This window comes from Acinonyx jubatus, chromosome A1, assembly GCF_027475565.1.
Source record: "Acinonyx jubatus isolate Ajub_Pintada_27869175 chromosome A1, VMU_Ajub_asm_v1.0, whole genome shotgun sequence".
Lineage (NCBI taxonomy): Eukaryota > Metazoa > Chordata > Mammalia > Carnivora > Felidae > Acinonyx > Acinonyx jubatus.
Window position 1 is genome coordinate 14062707 of NC_069380.1, and position 21032 is coordinate 14083738.

The 21032-nt window shown below is 34.4% G+C and overlaps 1 protein-coding gene across 11 annotated transcripts in view; it reads left to right on the top strand.

Moving 5' to 3' along the window:
- Window positions 1-21032, top strand: part of NBEA (neurobeachin) — a 676718-nt gene that overhangs the window by 369885 nt on the left and 285801 nt on the right. The window lies entirely within an intron of this gene.

The window sequence follows — 21032 nt, forward strand, 5'->3', positions numbered from 1 at the left end:
GAGAGAGGTAGACACAGAATCTGAAGCAGGCTCTAGGATCTGAGCTGTCAGCACCGAGCCTGATGCGGGGCTCGAACCTGCGAACCGTGGGATCGTGACCTGAGCTGAAGTCAGACACCCAACTGGCTGAGCCACCCAGGAGCCCCACCCTAGTAAATCTTTATTATTTTTGCATTTAAGGTAATACTAAGAACCTTACATGAATTATTTCATTAAACCTTCATAACATCTCTACTTAGATTGATACTCAAACGTTTTCCATATTACATGAGAAAACTGAAGCTTTCAGAGGTTACATAAAACTTACATAGTATCACACAGCTTATACAAAAAGAGACATTGTTCCAGTCAGGGTTCTCCAGAGAAACACAGAAACAGAACCAATGGGATATATGTGAGACACAGAGATATACATATAGGTATAGGTATAGATATAGATATAGATATAGATATAGATATAGATATAGATATAGGTATATAGATATAGATATAGATATACAGATTTATTTTAAAGAATTGGCTCACATGATTGTCAAGGCTGGTAAATCTGAAATAACGTATTCCAGTCACTGCGGCTTTCTCCTATTTTTTTAGGCTTTTGGGACATGCTTACTCTACTTAGAATGCTTTTTCCCATTCTATGCAACTAGCTCTCCTACTTTCTTCCAGTTTTAATTCAAATGGTACTTTCTCAAAAGAGCCTTCTGTAGCCACTCTGTCTAAAATTCTACTTCTTCCCCCAACTATTTTATATTGTGTTTTTCTGCTTTATTTTTCCTTTCCAACATTTATTTCTATCTTACGTATTATATCCTTTACTTATTTGTCACTTGTATTGTTTTGTGTCCCACCAGCATCCAATTCCATAATTGAAGAGATTGTCTCTCTTTTGTCCACAGTAATATACTTAGCACCTAGAATAATGCCTGATACATGTAGATGTTAAATAAATATCCATTGACTAAGTTAATAAATGAATACTTAATGTATACCTTTTCTTACAGTGATACTGGGGATGTGTAGAAAAATAAATTAGTCTATTCTCTGGGGCAATTTTATATTTTAAATGAAATTATTTTATTAAATGACAAAATGTACTTATCCTTGCATAAAACCAAAGTTCAATTCATCTGGGAATTAGGATGAACAATTCCTGTATCATTGGGTTATTTTAATGGTAAAATAAAACATGCAAAATACTCAATACGATGTCTAACACAGAGTAGACCTCTCATATTTGTTAGTCTCTTTTCTTTTTTGGTAGCTCTTTGAAAAAAACTTTAAAAAGACTTATTTTTTTAGAGCAGTTTTAGGTTTACAACAGAGATCTCCCTTATAGCCTCTCCCAACACACATGTGTACCCTCCCCCATAATCAAGGTCATTCATCCAAACTGTACATTTGTTACCAAGAATGAACCTACATTGACACATCATAATCACCCAGTCCATAGTCTACCTAAGGGTTCACTCTTGGCGTTGTATATTCTGTGGGTCAGGACAAATATGTGATGACATATATCCATCATTTTAATATCATACATAGTATTAAATTTTATTTATTTATTTGTTTGTTTGTTTGTTTTTTACATTTATTTATTTTTGAGAGACAGAGCATGAGCAGGAGAGGGGCAGAAAGAGAGGGAGACACAGAATCAGAAGCAGGCTCCAGGCTCCAAGCTGTCAGCACAGAGCCTGACGTGGGGCTCAAATCCACAGACCATGAGATCAAGACCTGAGCCGATGTCAGACACTCAACCTACTAAGCCACCCAGGCACCCCCATACATAGTATTTTAACTGCCCTAAAAATTCTATGTTCTGCCTATTCATCTCTCTTCCCCCCCCCCCCCCGGCAACCACTAATTTTTTTTTTAATTTTATCCATAGTTTTGCCTTCTCCAGAATGTCATATAGTTGAAATCATACAGTATATAACCTTTTCAGACTGAATTCTTTTACTTAGTTACATGCAATTAAGTTTCCTCCGTGTCCTTTCATGGCTTGATGGCTCATTTTCTTTTAGCACTGCATAGTATTCCATTGTCTGGATGTATTTATCCATTCACCCAGTGTATTTATCCATTCACCTACTAAAGAGCATCTTGTTTGTTTCCAAGTTTTGGCAGCTGTAAATAAATCTGCTGTAAACATCCATGTACAGGTTTTTGTATAGGCATTGGTTTTCAGCTCCTTTGGGTAAATACCAAAAAGCATGATGCTGGATGGTATGGTAAGAGTAAGAAAGAGTAAGAAACCACCGGAGTATCTTCAAAGTGGCTACAACAGTTTGCATTCTCAGCACCAATATATAAGAATTGCTATTGTTCTCCCTCCTTGCCAGCATTAGGTATTGTCAGAATTCCAGATTTTGGCCATTCAAATAGGTATATAGTGGTATCTCATTTTGATATGCATATTCCTGATGACACATGATGTAGAACATCATTTCATATGCTTATTTTCCATTTGTACATCTTTGGTGAGGTGTCTGTTAAGGACTTTGGCCCATTTTTTAATAAGGTTGTTTGTTTTCTTATTATTGAGTTCTAAGAATTCTTTGTATATTTTGCATAACAGTCCTCTATCAGATGTGTTTTTTGCAAATATTTTCTCCCAGTCTGTGGCTTATTTTTTCATTGTCTTGATAGTGTCTTTTGTAGTGCAGAAGTTTTTAATTTTAACGAAGTCCAGTTTCTGTTATGTCTTCCATGGATAGTATCTTTGATGTTGTACCTAAAAAGGTACCACCAAAAAGTAATAATAATAATAATGATAATAATAAATTTTAACAAGGCACCAACAGTACCAAACATCATCTAGGTTTCGATGTCATCTTCTAGGAGTTTTATGGTTTTACATTTTACAGTTAGGTCTGTGATCCATTTTTAGCTAATTTTTTTTGAAGTGTGTTAAGTTTGTAGTCTATTTGTGGGCATTTTGTTCCACTGACCTATTTGTTCTTTCACCAATGCCTTATTGTCTTGGCTAATGTAGCTTTTCGTAGTTCTATAAACTAATTTGTTCTTCTCCTTCCAACTTAAAAATTACTTCTTAAAGTAATTTCCCATGCCACTTAATCACCCTCTAACTTGCAATATATAGCTCTAATCTATGGATTTTATTCATATAATGAACAGATAGCTCTTATTAGCATAGTGGGAAACAAAGTAGAATAACTCCCTCCCTCGCTTAGTTCATAGAAGTCCAATAGAAGAGACCTATTACACGAACCAAATGATTATAGAAATAAAAGACGTAAAGGCAAACTTTGGCAATTACTAGGAAAGAAAAGTACAGGGTGCTCTGAAGGAAAGAGTATAGCAAAGGATCTTCATTTTAGATTCAGAAGTCAGGGAAGTCTTCTTTAAAGAAGTTCTATTTGAATTAGGTACTCAAGGAATGAGCAGGGAATCATCAGTAAAGGCTGGGGTATAGAATATTCTAGAGAAAAATATTACAAAGACTCAGAATTTAGAAATAATAAAATGAACAGAAAGGAGGGTAGTATGTCTAGAACTTACTGAGCACTGGAGATAGGTGTTTGAGATAAGGCCGGATAGTAACATATGAGCTAGATGATTTAAAGTCTTGTAGATCCTGTTAAAGATTCATGACTTTATCCTAAGTGGCATGAAAAGCAGTGAGAGGCTTTGAGCAAAAGAGTCACATGATCTGATAGATGTTTTAAAAGATCAGTCTGTCTTTTTCTGTATGACTTATTTCACTCAGCATAACACTCTCCAGTTCCATCCACGTTGCTACAAAAGGCCATATTTCATTCTTTCTCATTGCCACGTAGCATTCCATTGTGTACATAAAGCACAATTTCTTTATCCATTCATCAGTTGATGGACATTTAGGCTCTTTCCATAATTTGGCTATTGTTGAAAGTGCTGCTATGAACATTGGGGTACAAATGCCTCTATGCATCAGTACTCCTGTATCCCTTGGGTAAATTCCTAGCAGTGCTATTGCTGGGTCATAGGGTAGATCTATTTTTAATTTTTTGAGGAACCTCCACACTGGTTTCCAGAGTGGCTGCACCAGTTTGCATTCCCACCAACAGTGCAAGAGGGTTCCTGTTTCTCCACATCCTCTCCAGCATCTATAGTCTCCTGATTTGTTCATTTTAGCCACTCTGACTGGCGTGAGGTGGTATCTCAGTGTGGTTTTGATTTGTGTTTCCCTGATGAGGAGTGACATTGAGCGTCATTTCATGTGTCTGTTGACCATCTGGATGTCTTCTTTGGAAAAGTGTCTATCCATGTCTTCTGCCCATTTCTTCACTGGATTATTTGTTTTTTGGGTGTGGAGTTTGGTGAGATCTTTATAGATTTTGGATACTAGCCATTTGTCCTATATATCATTTGCAAATATCTTTTCCCATTCCGTCGGTTGCCTTTTAGTTTTGTTGATTGTTTCCTTTGCAGTGCAGAAGCCTTTTATCTTCATGAGGTCCCAATAGTTCATTTTTGCTTTTAATTCCCTTGCCTTTGGAATTATGTCAAGTAAGAAATTGCTGCGGCTGAGGTCAGAGAGGTTTTTTCCTGCCTTCTCCTCCAGGGTTTTGATGGTTTCCTGTCTCACATTGAGGTCCTTCATCCATTTTGAGTTTGTTTTTGTGAATGGTGTGAGAAAATGGTCTAGTTTCATTCTTCTGCATGTTGCTGTCCAGTTCTCCCAGCACCATTTGTTAAAGAGACTGTCTTTTTTCCATTGGATATTCTTTCCTGCTTTGTCAAAGATTAGTTGGCCTAGTATGACTATAATTAAAACAAAACAAAAACCTTACAATGTAAGACCTGGCAAAGAGGTAAGATGTAGCTGGAACCCACATACATTGCTGATAGAGGTACAAAATGGTGCATCTTCTTTGGAAGAAAGTTTGGAAAGCAGTTTATTTGTTTTTTTTTAATACAATGAGACATACAGTTACTACATGACATAACAATCCTACTCCTAAGTATTTACTCCAGGAGAAATGAAAACGTACATTCACACAAAAACTTGTACACTCGTGCAAAAAAACTTGCACATTAATGCTCAAAGCATGCCCCTAAATAGCATAAATGCTCTTCAACTAGTATATGGATAAATAACCAGTACATCCATATAATGGAATAGTACTCAGCATTATAAAGAATAGACTATTGTTATATGCAACAGCCTAATGAATCTCAAATGTATTCTGCAAAGTGAAAGCAGCCAGACTCAAAAGAACACAAATGGTGTAATTCCATTTATGCAACAGCTGGAAAAAACAAAACCTTAGGCAAATAAAACACAGCGGTGGATTCCAAGGGTTAACAGTAGAAAGAGAATTTGACCAGAAAGGGACAACATGAGGGAGCTTTCAGGATGATGAAATTGTTCTATATCTTGATTGTGGTAGTGGTTTCATGATTCTGCCTTTGTCAAGATTCTGCCTGTACAGCAAAAAGAGTGAATTTTACTGTATATAAATTAATTAATTGTTTTTAAGCCTTTGGGCTAAGATCAAGTGTATATAAATTAATTAAGTTTTCAAAAACTAAAATAAAAAAAAATCAAAGGCCCAGAGAAGTCTTTATAGATGGCTTTTGAGCTGTGAATACTAATGTTTACCTAACTATATTATACTTTTAATATAGAGAATTACAATCACATATTATTTATTCACTGTTTTAAAGTTAAATAAATTGCAACTGAGATTATCTCAATTACTTTCATGCCAACAAGGTGTATTGGTCTGTAATCTAAAGCACATAAGTTCGATTTTCCCGTAACTAATACCTCTAAATGAATTAATTTTCACTATGTGTATTTTTTTAATTATATAGTTTTTAAATCCTAAAGTAAATGCAGTAAATATACTATTATCTAATAAAGATTTTGAAACGTTCAGAGGGAGAAGAAAAAAGAACTTTCTTTCCAGCAATTTGCAAGTGAAGTGTCAAGATTTAAATTAGGAATGTGCTCTACACTCAGTGAATACAGTTGTAGCAAGCTGTATCAAGTATATTGGTAGTAACTGAGTTAGACTAAGCAATCTACAAATTTTGATCACTATGATAATGTGTGATATAAGAGGGGGAAAAACCTGCTTAGAAATCAGATGTGTGTGTGTGTGTGTGTGTGTGTGTGTGTGTGTGTGTCTCACAACCCATATTTGTTTTATGGCAGTGAAGTTTCATAAAAACTTAGGCCACAGCTTCATAAGAGCTAGGTAAATGCTCATAACAGGGTCATATGGGAAGATGGCGTACTTATTGGATTTCAACCTGAGATCCTACACCTCCAAAACAAGAGTTCTCAGACTCACCGTATCATGATTTTAAAGTCAAAATAATAACTTAAAGTTACATAAAGAATGAGTAGGTAGTGCTGTGGAGTAATAATTGTATGCTTTGGAAATAAATTCTGTATTTGGAATATTCTGAAAGAGTCACATTAACTTTCGCTTTCTGACTTTTTCTTCTGTTTCCCTTATTTTTAAATATTCATATTTAGGAGTGCCTGGGTGGCTCAGTTGGTTGTGTCTGGCTTCGGGTCATGAGTTCAAGCCCCCCGTCGGGCTCTGTGCTGACAGCTCAGAGCCTGGAGCCTGCTTCAGATTATGTGTCTCCCTCTCTTTCTGCCCCTCCCCCTGCTCAAGTTCTCTCTAAAATGAATAAAGGTTTTAAAAATAAAAATAAATATTCATATTTACATATGGGTATGAACTACAACCACTGCACTTGGATATTTATTTAATCCCAAATTAATTTGCTCTGAGTCCCTTCATGGGGCTTTTGGAAAATCCAATCATAATCATTAATAGGACCCTACATATACATTCCTGGATTATGCGGAGATTTTTCGTAATCTTATGAATATAAAGCCATGGGATCCTCATTTCACTCTGGGCCCCAGAGATATGCTTGATTTATGCTTGAAGGTAGGTCTATTTCTGGACAAAATGAGATATTAGGTTCTACATTAATGCAAAGAGCTGTGGCCCCCCCCCAGGGTACAACCATATATGTTTCTGCTATTTCATTGGGAGTAAATATACCCCACCCCTTTCAGGACCCTCTTCATACATCATCTTCTCAGTTCTGGAATAAACTCAGGCCCTGGATACTTCAGTCTCTTTACACCTCAAGCCTCCATGTCCATCATTTCTTTTAGGATAGCTGAGCTACTTTTTAAAAGGAATATATCTTATCACTGCTGAAAAGATAAGAGTAGCGTCAGATTTGCTAGATTCAAAACCCCGCTCGTTTGGGAGGGGTTGGCATAGAATGAAGTAGAGATTTTGCTTATTTTTCTCATCCGTTTAGATTCCATAGCCCAAACCTTTCTACAGCTATCCTGGGGCATCTGTTTGATGCACAGGTTCTGTGATCATGGAACATATTTTTCATTCGGAATTTGAACCTTTGGCATTCACCTCACTGTATTCTAATTGTGGTTGCTAATTCTAACTGCTCTAATCAAAAACACAAATCTAAAATTAAGTAGAGTCATTATGACTTAATAATTAACTAGATACGATGTTGTCTAAGTTATTCTCATCATTCACGGGGTGAATGGTGGGACCATTCTTATAATTGAAAAATACTCAAGGAACTGGTGTAGATGGGAAGATGATTATTGAGTTTGCCTTGCCCATGGCATATTCTAGTGTAATTACCCACCACAAAATTGAAAGTAGAGCCATATGTCATTAGTTCCCTAGTTATGCATGTGATAACTTTCTCAGACATGGCCAAAACATATTTTCTAATCCAAATTTCATTTCTCCTATTCACCCAGTAAAGGGCATCTAGGAGACATCCTTGATTTACTTCTTTCTTTCAGCCCTCCCTCTCCCCGTAAAACACACATACACAAATTGCCCCTCAGAAGATGTTGTCAGGAATACATTTAGGATATACACTTTCTTCTTGGAAGAAGTAGAAGAATATAGTAGATTCTTCCAAGGTTGTGTTTTACTGGGTAGGTTCATCAAGGTAAACGAGCAGAGATATTAAGATACAAGTAAGAAATTGTTCGAAGTGATAGATTGTGTACTTAGTCTAAGATAGTTCAGGAAGGACTGTAAAAAAAGAAAGGAGATTGATAGGCAGATAATAATGGAGTCAAGAAAACAAGAGTCAGTGAGCTGAAAGAATGGGAAGTTTTAGAATGTTTTAATTCAAAATTTCAGAACGACGTCACTACAAGATTGACAAATTCAGAATGTGGTCCTGAAAGTGGTTGTGGGGTCAAGCTGAAGGTCATAGTAATGATGAGCTCGAGAAACTGAAAAAGATGGAGCCTTGCATGTGGCACACATTGGATTACCCAAGACAATTCCAGTATTTGGGATGGAAAGAAAGGTTGTCAGCATTCTAAGTCTCCGGTAAATAGAAGGAATGGCCTGGGATGCTGATACAAGCCTCCATATGGGGAGAAGAATAGGTGGGATTGCCAGATTTAGCAAGAGATTTATACATATTTTAGCAGATTTTAGCAGATTTATACATATGTATATATATATGTACATATGTATATATGTATACATATATATGTGTGTATATATATACATATATATATTTACATATATATACACGTATGTGTATGTATTTATTATCTTCCCTAAGTATATATGTGTGTGTATGTATGTGTGTATGTGAGTGTATATATATCTCCAAATGAATAGAGGTAAAAAATATACCACAGGATGGCAGAAATTTAAAAAGCCTATGAGGTCATTTTCCCTGATAGAAATCTAATGCAGATCACATAGGCAAGAGCAATGTTTTGAAAGGACAAGGTGATATAAATCAATAGTGATTCTGTGGGTCAGACCAAAAATGTCTATAATTTGAATATGAAGATGATCAGGCTGAAACCTTTATGACCCACTTGATTGCCAGCCTTATTTCTGCTGCCCTTTTTCCTAAAATATATAGTTTTTAAAAATTAGGATGACTCTTTTAATAGGCCTCAAAATAAGATACTTTGTAAAATGCTTAATACATAGAATTGTATAAAATACACAAGAAAGAAAAAAATCAATAAGCAGAACATAAAATAAACATCTCACAAATATTAGACTACTTTCTCAGCTGTGGAAGTCATTAGGTTTAAAACAAAAATTAAAGTTTTGGATCTTCACATTAATGAAACTTCTCCTTGGTTTACTAAACAAATGGCATAAAATTTAAAAATTTTTGACCATTTGCGACAAGTGCCTGGAATTAAAGGGAGATGATCACAGTCCCTCAGTCGTTTATTGGGCTACTAATTAAAATATGCATTTATGAAACCATAGGAAATATTTCTCAAGCAGTAACATCTGCTATCTTGGCAGATGGTATTTTTGCTGGAATCATTAAAGATGGTACCTTATTAGGCTGTCGAGAAGAATCTCTGGACTCCTTTGATGTGATTGTTTTTATAAACTTATATTTTAGATTGGACATTTTCAGTTAAATATCACTGTATTCCCTAAAATAATATGCTCAACCCATTGACTTTTTGAAAATCGTAGGGAGACATATAGGAATGTTTAGTAATTTGAATTCAACCAGTATTTTTCTCTATAAAGATCCTCTTTTTATAACTGCATATCATATATATTTTTGTTTTTATAAATGAAATGAGTAAATTAGCTTACAGTGGCATTGCTCTGTATTTGCACACTAAAGTTTTGTACATTAGACTGTCAAGTGTTTTTTGCTATTTGTGTTCACAAGGAGTTTGCTGTCTTTTGTCAATAATAAGGGTTGCTTGTTTGGTTGGAAAGTGCCATTGCCCTAGAGTGCTGTATTTTGAAGTCATCTGTCATGGATATATTGTAGAGAGAAGACTATTTATGTTTATGGCATTTTAAGTAACTGAGTTAAACCCTTTGGAATATAGAGAAATGGCGTGTTTACTGTCATCACTGTTCACTTAATCTTGTGACCCTGACATGGTAGCATTCCCATAAATCTCCCTGTGGGTAGTTCAATAAAACAGATGAACATCAAAATGTAATGATTGTTTCAGCTTTAGGAATTAACTACGTGATGGAATAAATATGGCCCAGATAGTAGTAATGTTACAGAAGCATTTTACTACTCCCTTTTTCTAACAAGTAACACTAGAAAATAATTATGTATTACAGTTTGTGTTCTATTTTCAGATATTTGCAGTACCTTGTAGTCCTATCATTAAAAGAAAAAGGAAATAGATTTAAAAAATATTTGTATTATGACATTTTTAAAGCAGTTTAAATTTTTTGGTATATTTAAGGCTCCAAAAATAGTAAAATTGGTTTCTGCAAGGATATTTTAATATAGGTTTTTATTGTGTTTTCATTGAATTACATCTTTATTTTTTCTATATTCATTTTTAAAAAATACTTGCCATTATATAATTTCTCAAATATAAATTTTTTACTTCAGTAGTTTTTTTACACCACTCATTTTGTAAGCATCTATTGAGGCATTCAGGAAAAATAATTGGGGACAGTGAGGCATTCCAAAAAATAATAATAATAATTAACATGAAACACTAAGATAAATCAGTGGAAGAAACTAAAAGGACGTAACACCCAGTTCTCACTATACCACATTCCAGAGGTCACGTCCACAAACTAGAAGAAAATCCAACTCATAAATGCTATTAATACTCTTACTGCTTATATAATAGATCTATAGGATGAAGTGATCTGAAAACAAGTTACTTTTGCCTCCCAATTTCCATATGTAAAAAAACTTTTGTCAGTTTAGTTTGGTATGATAAAACCTCTAAGCCACTTTTCAAATAGGATTTTGTACTTTGGCTACTAATAATCCAATTTGCATGATAATGATAAATTCTAAACACCAAAGTGGGCTGTATAATGTAAAACCTGTGGGGGAAAGCATAGAAATTATATTTTTATATAAGTTATTATAAAAATATATATAACAGATCTATAAAAAGACCATCATAAGCATTTTCAGTAGCAACCCAGGCAGAAAACTAAGAAAATGAAGGGCTCTGAACCCTGTCAGAAAAGAAGGCCAATTACTAATATGATACAAGACCCCAGGAAAAATAAGATTGACCTTACTAATTAAATCTTTGAGCATTAGCATCAAGTAGAAAAACAGTCTTCCATGAAGAGAAGGTTGATGTGTAATACTTAATAAATAAATGATCAGCTACTTTACCTTAGGTAACCAAGCCCTAATAATACTTTCTTGTATTTTTAATAGCCTTTCAAAATGATAAGAGCCCTAAAAATTTGATTGTGGACAGTGTTAAGACAGAAACTGTTTTCTGTTAAGTGGGATTCTTTTCTGTTAGCTATTAATATTCAGTAAATAGCTACCAAATTGCAATCAAGCACTCAATAGATAAAAACACTGTTCAGAGCTAGGTAACGGGATATTACATAAGAAGGATTTTTATGTGTTTTCAGTCTTAACATAAACCTTAAAAATTAAGTATGGCTATGTTCTGGATTAAGAAAGACTTTCAAGGGCTAGGCAAAAAAAATAGTAAATATAAACTATCATATAGGAATTTTTAAAGCTTATAAACTAGATTTATCCAACTGAGTAAACGGAATGGTTTTTTTGGAATATTTTAAGTTACATTTTTAACCAGTAAATTAACAAACATATCAAATAGCTACAAAATACCTTAACTTCTTTAAAAGCACTTATTAAGTATATGATAATTAAGTGATAATTAAAGTTTTCACCATTCAGTAAATTTGATGGTGCCATGATCAGAGTTAGACAAATATTGGTTTTAAGTATTAATAGTTCAAGGGCACTTAAGTGATGAGTGGATGTCATTGTAATCAGTCATTCCCTTGAGGAGCATCATGTCTGTGATACTTAGTTTAAAATAAATTTGATAAATCAATTAAGGCTCTTCTCTAGTTAATCCCAACTACTTTTTATTTACCATCTTCCAGATTATTTTCAATTAAAATTCAACTTTTTTGATCTATAAAATGATAGTCATCTCACAACCTTATGTGTGCTCCTAACTCAGACTTTGTGACTGTTCTCTGCTCTTCTAATTTGGGTATAATTCAGGACCTAGACAAATAAAATACCTTGGATTTGTCTCTTCAATTTTCTTGAATTTCTTCAGTATCCACCCCTGTTCTGTCCCACTTGAAACCATGCCATTAAAATGATTTTTATTTTGAAATGTCTCACCCACCTTCCTTCAACCACAAAATTACAGTAGCCTGCCAATTTGATTGACTAACAGAATACCTTAATGATTATCCCAGGAAAATAAACGAACACAAGAAAACCAAAAAAAAAAAAATAAAACAAGATTTTTAAAAAATAAACATTTAACTGGCCTTTGTTAAAATGCCGTGTGGTCAGATCAGAATTTCCAGCTGTCCACTTGATATCTTTAGCTAGGTCTCCTGTGAGGCCTTACAGTGAATAAAACAGCTGGAGTATTACCACTTTAGGTTTCGTTTCTTCCTTCTTTGTGCTTCTGTAACACTTTCTTATTTATATCCCTGCTCTATTGTATATTTATTTTTTTCTTTTATAGCCAAAACTCTGTATTCTTCAGAAGTTTTGGCATGTGTCAGAGTGCCTGGCATATAAGAAGTGGTCTGTAAACAAATATTATTGAGTCAGTAAAGAAGTGAATGAATAAAAGAATAAATGAATGAATGAAAAGATGAATGAATATGACTGGTCTCAGAGAATTCTGAAACATTATGAAGTATGCCCAAATATTAATTATTATTGGGAAATAAGATAATAGTAATTATTATTTGGGCATATTTGCTAACTTTTCAGAAATTATTAAGGTCAGATAAATAATTAAGTAAGAGTACATTTGGCCTCTGCCTCCAACTCTAACTTTCTGCTTTACCTTGAAATATGGAAAGAATTAATCATATTATTCAGGAAATTGAAAATATTTTAACTATAATATTTTATATATTTTGGCAAAATCTTACTTTCAGTGTATCATTTAGTAAGCTTTGTATATAATAAAAGTAAACTAAATTGTTAAATTTAGTTTAAAATTTAAGTTGCAAAAATTAATTTTTAAGTGGTTATTAATTATATGGATAACTTTATGTTGGAGCTATAGACTCAGAGAGACTTGAATTCAGGTTTCATCTCCAGAGCTTCAGATCTGTATAGCTTTGGCAAATTTCTTTTCTTGTTTGTTTATTTATTTTTGAGAGAGGAGACAGAGCGTGAGCTGGGGAGGGACAGAGAGGGAGACACAGAACCTGAAGCAGGCTCCAGGCTCTAAGCTGTAGCACAGAGCCTGATGCGGGGCTTGAACCCACAAACCGTGAAATCATGACCTGAGCCAAAGTCCAACACTTAGCAGACTGAGCTACCCAGGAGCCCACTTTGGCAATCTCATAACCTCTTCAGGCTTCAATATTTTTCATATGAAAAATGTGGCATATTAATTATATCATAGAATTGTGGACCGTAAATTAGAACACAAAATTTTGTAATTTCATCAAATGCTTGTTAATGAATATTTTAAATTGGTAATAATTTTAAAGCAAACCTGAATTTTAACTTATTGGCATTTTCACTCTTTTATATATTTGAAGTTTTTCTTTGTTTTTTGTTTTTTGTTTTTTGTTTTTATTCTTGAGAGGGAGAGAGAGAATCCCAAGCAGGCTCTGCACTGTTAGCACGGAGCCTGACGCAGGGCTCAAAGTCACAAACTGTGAGATTATGACCTGAGCTGAAATCAGGAGTCAAATGCTTAAAGAACTGAGCCACCCAAGCACTCCCTGTTATATGTTTTTAATTTAAATATGTATAGTAATATATTTGATCATTGGAATAGTTACCAGCATATTTCAGGCCCAAAACACTTACAGAGGCTTGATATCTTTACTATTTTGATTTCTAATAATTTGTCTTACAGTTTTCGTTTATACTTCTCACTATTATCTAAATGAAAACATTTATTCATTGGCATTATACTTTTATAAATACATGGGAATATATGGATAGAATATTAAGTAGAAATAACTTTCCTGAATAAAACTGTGACAGTATTTTCCATTAGTACTGTTTTCCCAAGAGAAACAGTATCACCTATAATCCTATAAAGTCAGAAATTCTGCCTTTGGTTTTAAAAGTTTTGGGCAGCTTTTTAAAAATTATTGAGGTTAAAATGTGTATAGATTTGTTTTTCTTTTTTTTTGAGTAATTAACTATTATTAAGCACCTTGGCATTACTTTCCTGGCCTTTCAAAAAAGTACACACACAACTTTTGGTCACTTATACTAGATTATGTGTTTGTTTGCATAGTGAAATCTGATTTACAACTCATGGCGTACATACATTTCTTTTGATTTTTGATTAAAACCTAAAACATCTATTTTGATTCAAGAGCTTTTAATTATGCCATTTCTGGGCCACCTCCTATTCCAAAGTCATGTTCTGTTTTACGTGTTCAGTAGGTTCTTGTTAAATTTGCCAAATGAAGTTTAAGACAGTTACGCTATTTTTTTGTGGAGCGGTTTAAAAAAAGAAAACCTTAGAAAATCTTCCTCTGTTTACTCAAAGAATAAGATTATGACAAGTCTCATCCTCTTGACTTAACACCTTTACATATTTCAGTCTTCACTTCCACTATAACATAATAGAAATGTACAGCAATGTTTTCATAGAATACAAACAAGGGATACACCTTATTATATCGTTTCACACATATCTAGCAAGGTAGCAAGTTAACTTCTGTTCCCAGAAACTATACTCGAAACCATAGCATTTGGGAGGTTGAAATTTATAATAAATGATAAAACTTTGGCTTTGTAATAACAAGTTATCAAGAATATATTGTCAGAAAAATTAGGGAGTTTAGGGAAAACGTTAGGCATGTTTCCTAAATCACTTTTTTTTTCATAGTTAACTGAATTAGTATGGCTGTTGTTTCCAGTTACTTAGTAGACAAATTGTTGTATCTTGAATATTTGAAAGGTAATATTTCTGTGTTAAATATTTTTTTACCTCACAAGTATTTATAAGAGAAAATGTCTAATGACAATGCAATTTGTTGGGAACTATTTGGGTAGTATGATCATAAACCTTTTGCTGTTGTTACTCCTTTTTTATTCTTTTTTTTTTTTAACTTTTGTTTTTGGTCAAGAATAGGGAAAGAAAAATGACTCATTATTTCCATGATCTAAAGGTTTTACTGCAGCAGCTGAACAGCTCAGTTTTATTCAATGCTACATTAACTTTTCCATTAAGGGCACTGTTGTAAAGTATGGAGCCCTTAAGCGTTATGAAGTTGCTGTCTGGTATTTGTTCATTGATATGGCTGCTATATTTGAATGTTGGAATCATTCCAGAATGAAAGTCTTCATTACTTTTTAAGAATGTTGTTTCTTTCATCTTCAATTTAGTTAAATTTAACTTCACTGCTATGGATTAAATGTCTAAACATTTTTATAAATCTAATTTTTTTCCTCATTTAGAATTTCTGTCACGTAAGCTATGATTATGATGTTTGTGTTATTCACAAAATCCAGATTTGTATATGACACATCCTACTTTAGGAAAAAGGCAAATACTTTGGTGTCACACATAGTCTTTAGTTCATCTTCTTTTCCTCTTTCTCATTCACTCTATAAATTATCCCAGTTGTCTAGAATTATGCAAGATCCGCAGAAGAGTCTCTAGGTTGAAGCAGTCTTTGGGTGACACTGAGGATGGAAGAAATAGGATGTCCTCCCCAGAGATGCTTAGGCTGTTGAAGGGGAGAGTGGGATTTGGACTTGTAGAGCATTTAGGAAAAGGGGGGATAAAGTTGTGGACACAGGCACTAATAGAGACTGCTGAAAAGTTATTACAAGCCTGCTTAGGGTGGACAGTATGGTACCCCACTAAAAAGGCTGGGGAGCTCAAATATGGAGCAGTATGTCCAGCATTTCTTTCTAGCAGATTTTCAAGCCTCCTTCATCCTGATAAGAGGATAAATTCTATGATGATGACAAGGCTATGGCAATCAGATACCCTGTGTTTTCATGTTTATTTTAAGAGCTAAGAAAAGGGAAAAGCTGATAAGAACCAAGATTATGTTTTGAGATATTTTGTTTGTTGATGGGCTGTTTTGTAATATCTTATTTTATGTTATCTTATCAGATGTTTGTCTTTCTCTAACTTATTTCACTTAGCATAATACCCTCTAGTTCCATCTACGTGTTGCAAATGGCAAGATTTCATTCTTTTTGATTGCTGAGTAATATTCCGTTGTATGTATGTACCACATCTTCTTTATCCATTCATCCAGTGATGGACATTTGGGCTCTTTCCATACTTTGGCTATTATCGATAGTGCTGGTATAAACATTGGGGTGCATGTGTCCCTTTGAAACACTCTATCCCTTGGATAAATACCTAGTAGTGCAATTGATGGGTCATAGGGTGGTTCTATGTTTAATTTTTTGAGGATCCTCCATACTGTTTTCCAGAGTGACTGCACCAGTTTGCATTCCAGTGCAGAAGGGTTCCTCTTTCCCTGCATCCTTACCAACATCTGTTGTTGCCTGAGGTGTTAATTTTAGCCATTCTGACTGGTGTGAGGTGGTATCTCATTGTGATTTTGATTTGTATTTCCCTGATGATGAGTGATGTTGAGCATCTTTTCATGTGTCTGTTAGCCATCTGGAAGTCTTCATTCAAAAAGTCTTTTCATGTCTTTTGCCCATTTCTTCACTGGATTATTTGTTTTTTGGAGATTGAGTTTGATAAGTTCTTTATAGATTTTGGATACTAACCCTTTATCTGATATGTCATTTGCAAATATCTTCTCTCATTCCATCAGTTGTCTTTTAGTTTTGCTGATTGTTTCCTTTGCTGTGCAGAAGGCTTTTACCTTGATAAAGTCCCAATAGTTCATTTTTGGTTTTGTTTCCCTTTCCTCCAGAGACATGTCTAGTAAGAAGTTGCTACAGCTGAGGTCTAAGAGGTGGCTGCCTCTTTTCTCCTCTATGATTTTGATGGTTTCCTGTCTTACATTTAAGTCTTTTATCTATTTTGAGTTTATTTTTGTGTGTGGTGTAAGAAAGTGGTCCAGGTTCATTCTTCTGCAGTCGCTGTCCAGTTTTCCCAGCACCATTTGCTGAAGAGACTGTCTTTTTTCCATTGGATATTCTTTCCTGCTTTGTCAAAGATTAGTTGGCCATACATTTGTAGGTTCATTTCTGGGTTTTTTCTCCTGTTCCACTGATCTGTGTGTCTATTTTTGTGCTAGTACCATACTGTCTTGATGATGACAACTTTGTAATACAGCTCAAAGTCGGGAATTGTGATGCCTCCAGCTTTGGTTTTCTTTTTCAGGATTGCTTTGGCTATTCAGGGTCTTTTCTGGTTCCACACAAATTTTAGGATTGTTTTGTCCAACTTTGTGAAGAATGCTGGTGTTATTTTGATAGGTATTGCATTGAATATGTAGATTTATTTGGGTAGGATTGACATTTTAACAGTATTTGTTCCTCCAATCCATGAGCATGGAATGTGTATCCATTTTTTTTGTGTCTTCCTCAATTTCTTTCATAAACTTTCTATAGTTTCCAGTGTATAGATTTTTCACCTCTTTGGTTAGGTTTATTCCTATGTATTTTATGGATTTTGTTGCAATTGTAAATGGGATTGATTCCTTGATTTCTCTTTCTGCTGCTTTATTTTTGGTGTATAGAAATACAACCTATTACGTTGATTTTATATCCTGTGGCTTTGCTGAATTCATGTATCAGTTCAAATACAGACCAGTTTCCCTGATGAACATGCATGCAACAATTCTCAACAAGATACAAGCAAACTGGATCCAATAATACATTAAAAGAATTATTCACCACAATCAAATGGGATTTATTCCTGGGATGCAGGATGGGTTCAATATCTGCAAAGCAATCAATATGATACATCATATTAATAAAAGGATAAGAACCATATGATCCTCTCAATAGATACTGAGAAAGCATTTGACAAAATACAGCATCTTCTTGATAACAACCCTCAAGAAAGTAGGGATAGAAGGATCATACCTCAAGATCATAAAGGCCACGTATGAAAGGCCCACCGCTAATATCATCCTCAATGGAGAAAAACTGAGAGCTTTCCCCCTAAGGTCAGGAACATGACAGGAATGTCCACTCTTACCACTATTATTCAATATAGTGTTGGAAGTCCTAGCCTCAGCAATCAGACCACACACAATAATAAAAGGCACCTATATCGGCAAGGAGGAAGTCAAACTTCACTCTCACAGGCAACATGATACTCAATGTGGAAAAACCCAAAAGGTCCACCAAAAAACTGCTAGAACTGATCTATTCTCTATGGTTTTGATGGTTAATTTCACCCAATTCGAAATGTTTCCAAACTTTTACATCTGAAACACATAATCATCACATAGTGCTGCCTCTCATTCTACTGCCTTGTTAAAATTTACTTCTTTTAATAAATAAGCCTCTAGCTCAGATCCCAGTTGTCTTTACCTATCCATTCCAGATATTCAGCCATCGAGCTGTCTTTAAATTCTTTTCTTGGCTTGGTGCTTTACCATACCATATCATCTTGGAAGCCATCTGACTCCTGCCTTTACAGTAACTTCCCAATAAATTCTGAGACTTCCACCAGTAAGGCCCTGTCTTTAGTGGCCTCTGTCATGCTTGCCTTCCATTTATCCAACCAAAACAAATAAATAACCATACACATACATACAGGTACACAGCCTCACGCCCCGCCAAAAACAAGAACACTGATTTGGATCTTTTCATTGAAATCCCTTATTCTTATTCTGGTCTTTGTAAGCTTTTTACTAACCACTTTAAGAGAGTACCTGAGAAGAGAGAGTGTCATCCTATTGTAGTGTCTTTCCAAAAACCACCATAATTATTCTGATTTCAGGGTAGCTTTAAGATTAGAAGAACAAAATTAGAAGAACAAAATAATAACTTTGATAATGATACATCAGAATTTAATTGATATACCATTGAATCCTACTGTTTTGGGGAAAAAAGAAATTTAGATATACAAAGTGAGGAATGTGCTTATGTGTATATATATGTATGTGTGAATCTAAGAGTAGGCCTACACAAACTAAATTAAATCTATTTTTCTTTCATTCTACCTTGTATTTCAGAGGTCTCTGCTTCCAAAAGTTTCTCTGGCCCCATTGGCTGGCATGGCCTCTGAAAAACAAACCCCTAATAAAGTGTCTCTCCCTCATAGATAGGCCTAAATCTATCTTTCTAGTGGAAACTAAAAGATAGAAACAGGCTCATAACTCATAGGAATGGAAGTCTGTGGTCAAACTCAAGAAAATACAACTGGTCGCTGTAAACATATTTTGGAGGTTTCCTGGTATATTTAAACTATATCATGGCATTGGCTGGCCATTTTAACATCCTCTGCTTTTTAAGTTAGCTTTGTCATTTCCCTTCATGTATTGGTAAACAATGCAAATAAAGTCAACGTTTGGAGGGTCTTGGGTAGATTTTACTTGGTAAGTAAATCAAATTGCTAGATGTGAATTTCAGATAAGCAGCAAAATAGACCATAGATTTTCACAGAGTGAAAGAAGACGGCAAACAGAAACAGTGATTTTTTTTTTTACTTTAAAGTGTGATACATACAGAAAAGTGCATATATCATAATGAGACAGATCAATGAATTCTCAAAAACCGAAAAAACATCTATGCACTTATCCTAGATTAAAAAAAAAAAAAAAAACCAGAACATTACCAAACCTTCTAAAGTCTCTTCTAAGGCTTCTAAGCCCCACTTGTACTTCCCACCCACCTATCTACCAATAACCAGTGTCCTAAATTCTAAGATGAGATATTTCTTTTGCCTACTTCTGTATTTATATGAACAAATCACATAGTATGAGCTCTTTTGTCTGGTACTTTTTACTCAATATAACATTGGTGAGATTCATCTATATTGTTGCTTATAGTTTTAGGTTGTTTATTCTCATTGCTATATACTAGTTCATTTTGTGAATATACTTTTGACTAGTATGAATAGTATTGCGGTGAACATTTTAATATGTATTTGTTTTTGTTATTTCTTTGATGAACAAGTAAATACATTTCTGTTAGGCATATATCTAGGATTGGTTATTAAGGCATAGTACAGCTTATGTTTAGCTTTATGGTGTAACAGTTGTCCAGAGTGCTCAGTTACTTGTTCTACATCTTCTCTAACACTTGGCATTTTCAGCCTTTTTCATTTTAGCCATTCAGTTCAAAGTTAAATGTATTACATTGCTGTCTTAATCTGCATTTTCCTGATGACTAATGGAGTACCTTTTATAATGACCAGTAAAAGTTTGCCTATCCATTTATGTCAAATGTCTGTATAAGTCTTTTGTCTATTATTCTATTGGGTGTCTTTTTATTCTTACTAATTTGTAAGACTTCATTAAATAATCTGGATCTGAAGCTGGATATATGTATTGTAGATACTGTCTCCCACTCTTGTGTGTTGCCTTTTGCTTTCCTATATCTTGGTCAAATTATCCATTTTTTCTTTTATGGTTAATGATTTCTGTTTCTTGTTTAAGATATCTTTGCCTTGGAGTGCCTAGGTGGCACAGTCAGTTGAGTGTCTGACTCTTGATTTCAGCTCAGGTTATGATCCCGGGATTGTAAGATCGAGTCCCTCATCAGGCTCCGTGCTAAGCATGGAGCCTGCTTGAGATTCTCTCTCTCTCTTCCTTAGCCCCTCCCCTCTGCTTCCACACTTTCACTCTCTCTCTCTCTCTCTAAAATAAAAAAAAATTAAAGTAAAATAAAATAAAAAGATATCTTTGCCTACTCCAACATCACAGAGATATCCTCTTAGGTTTTCTTCTAAAAGCTTTATTGCTTTGCCTTTCATCTTCAGATTTGGAAACCATCTGGAATTGTGTATGGCAAGGGGTAGAAGTCAAGGTTAATGTTTAACCATATGGACATTCATTTGACTCAGCACTATTTGTTGAAAAGACCATGCTTTTCCCCTCACTGTACTAAGATGTCTTTTTCTGGGTCTGTCTTGGACCTTCTGGGCTTTTTCTTCAGTA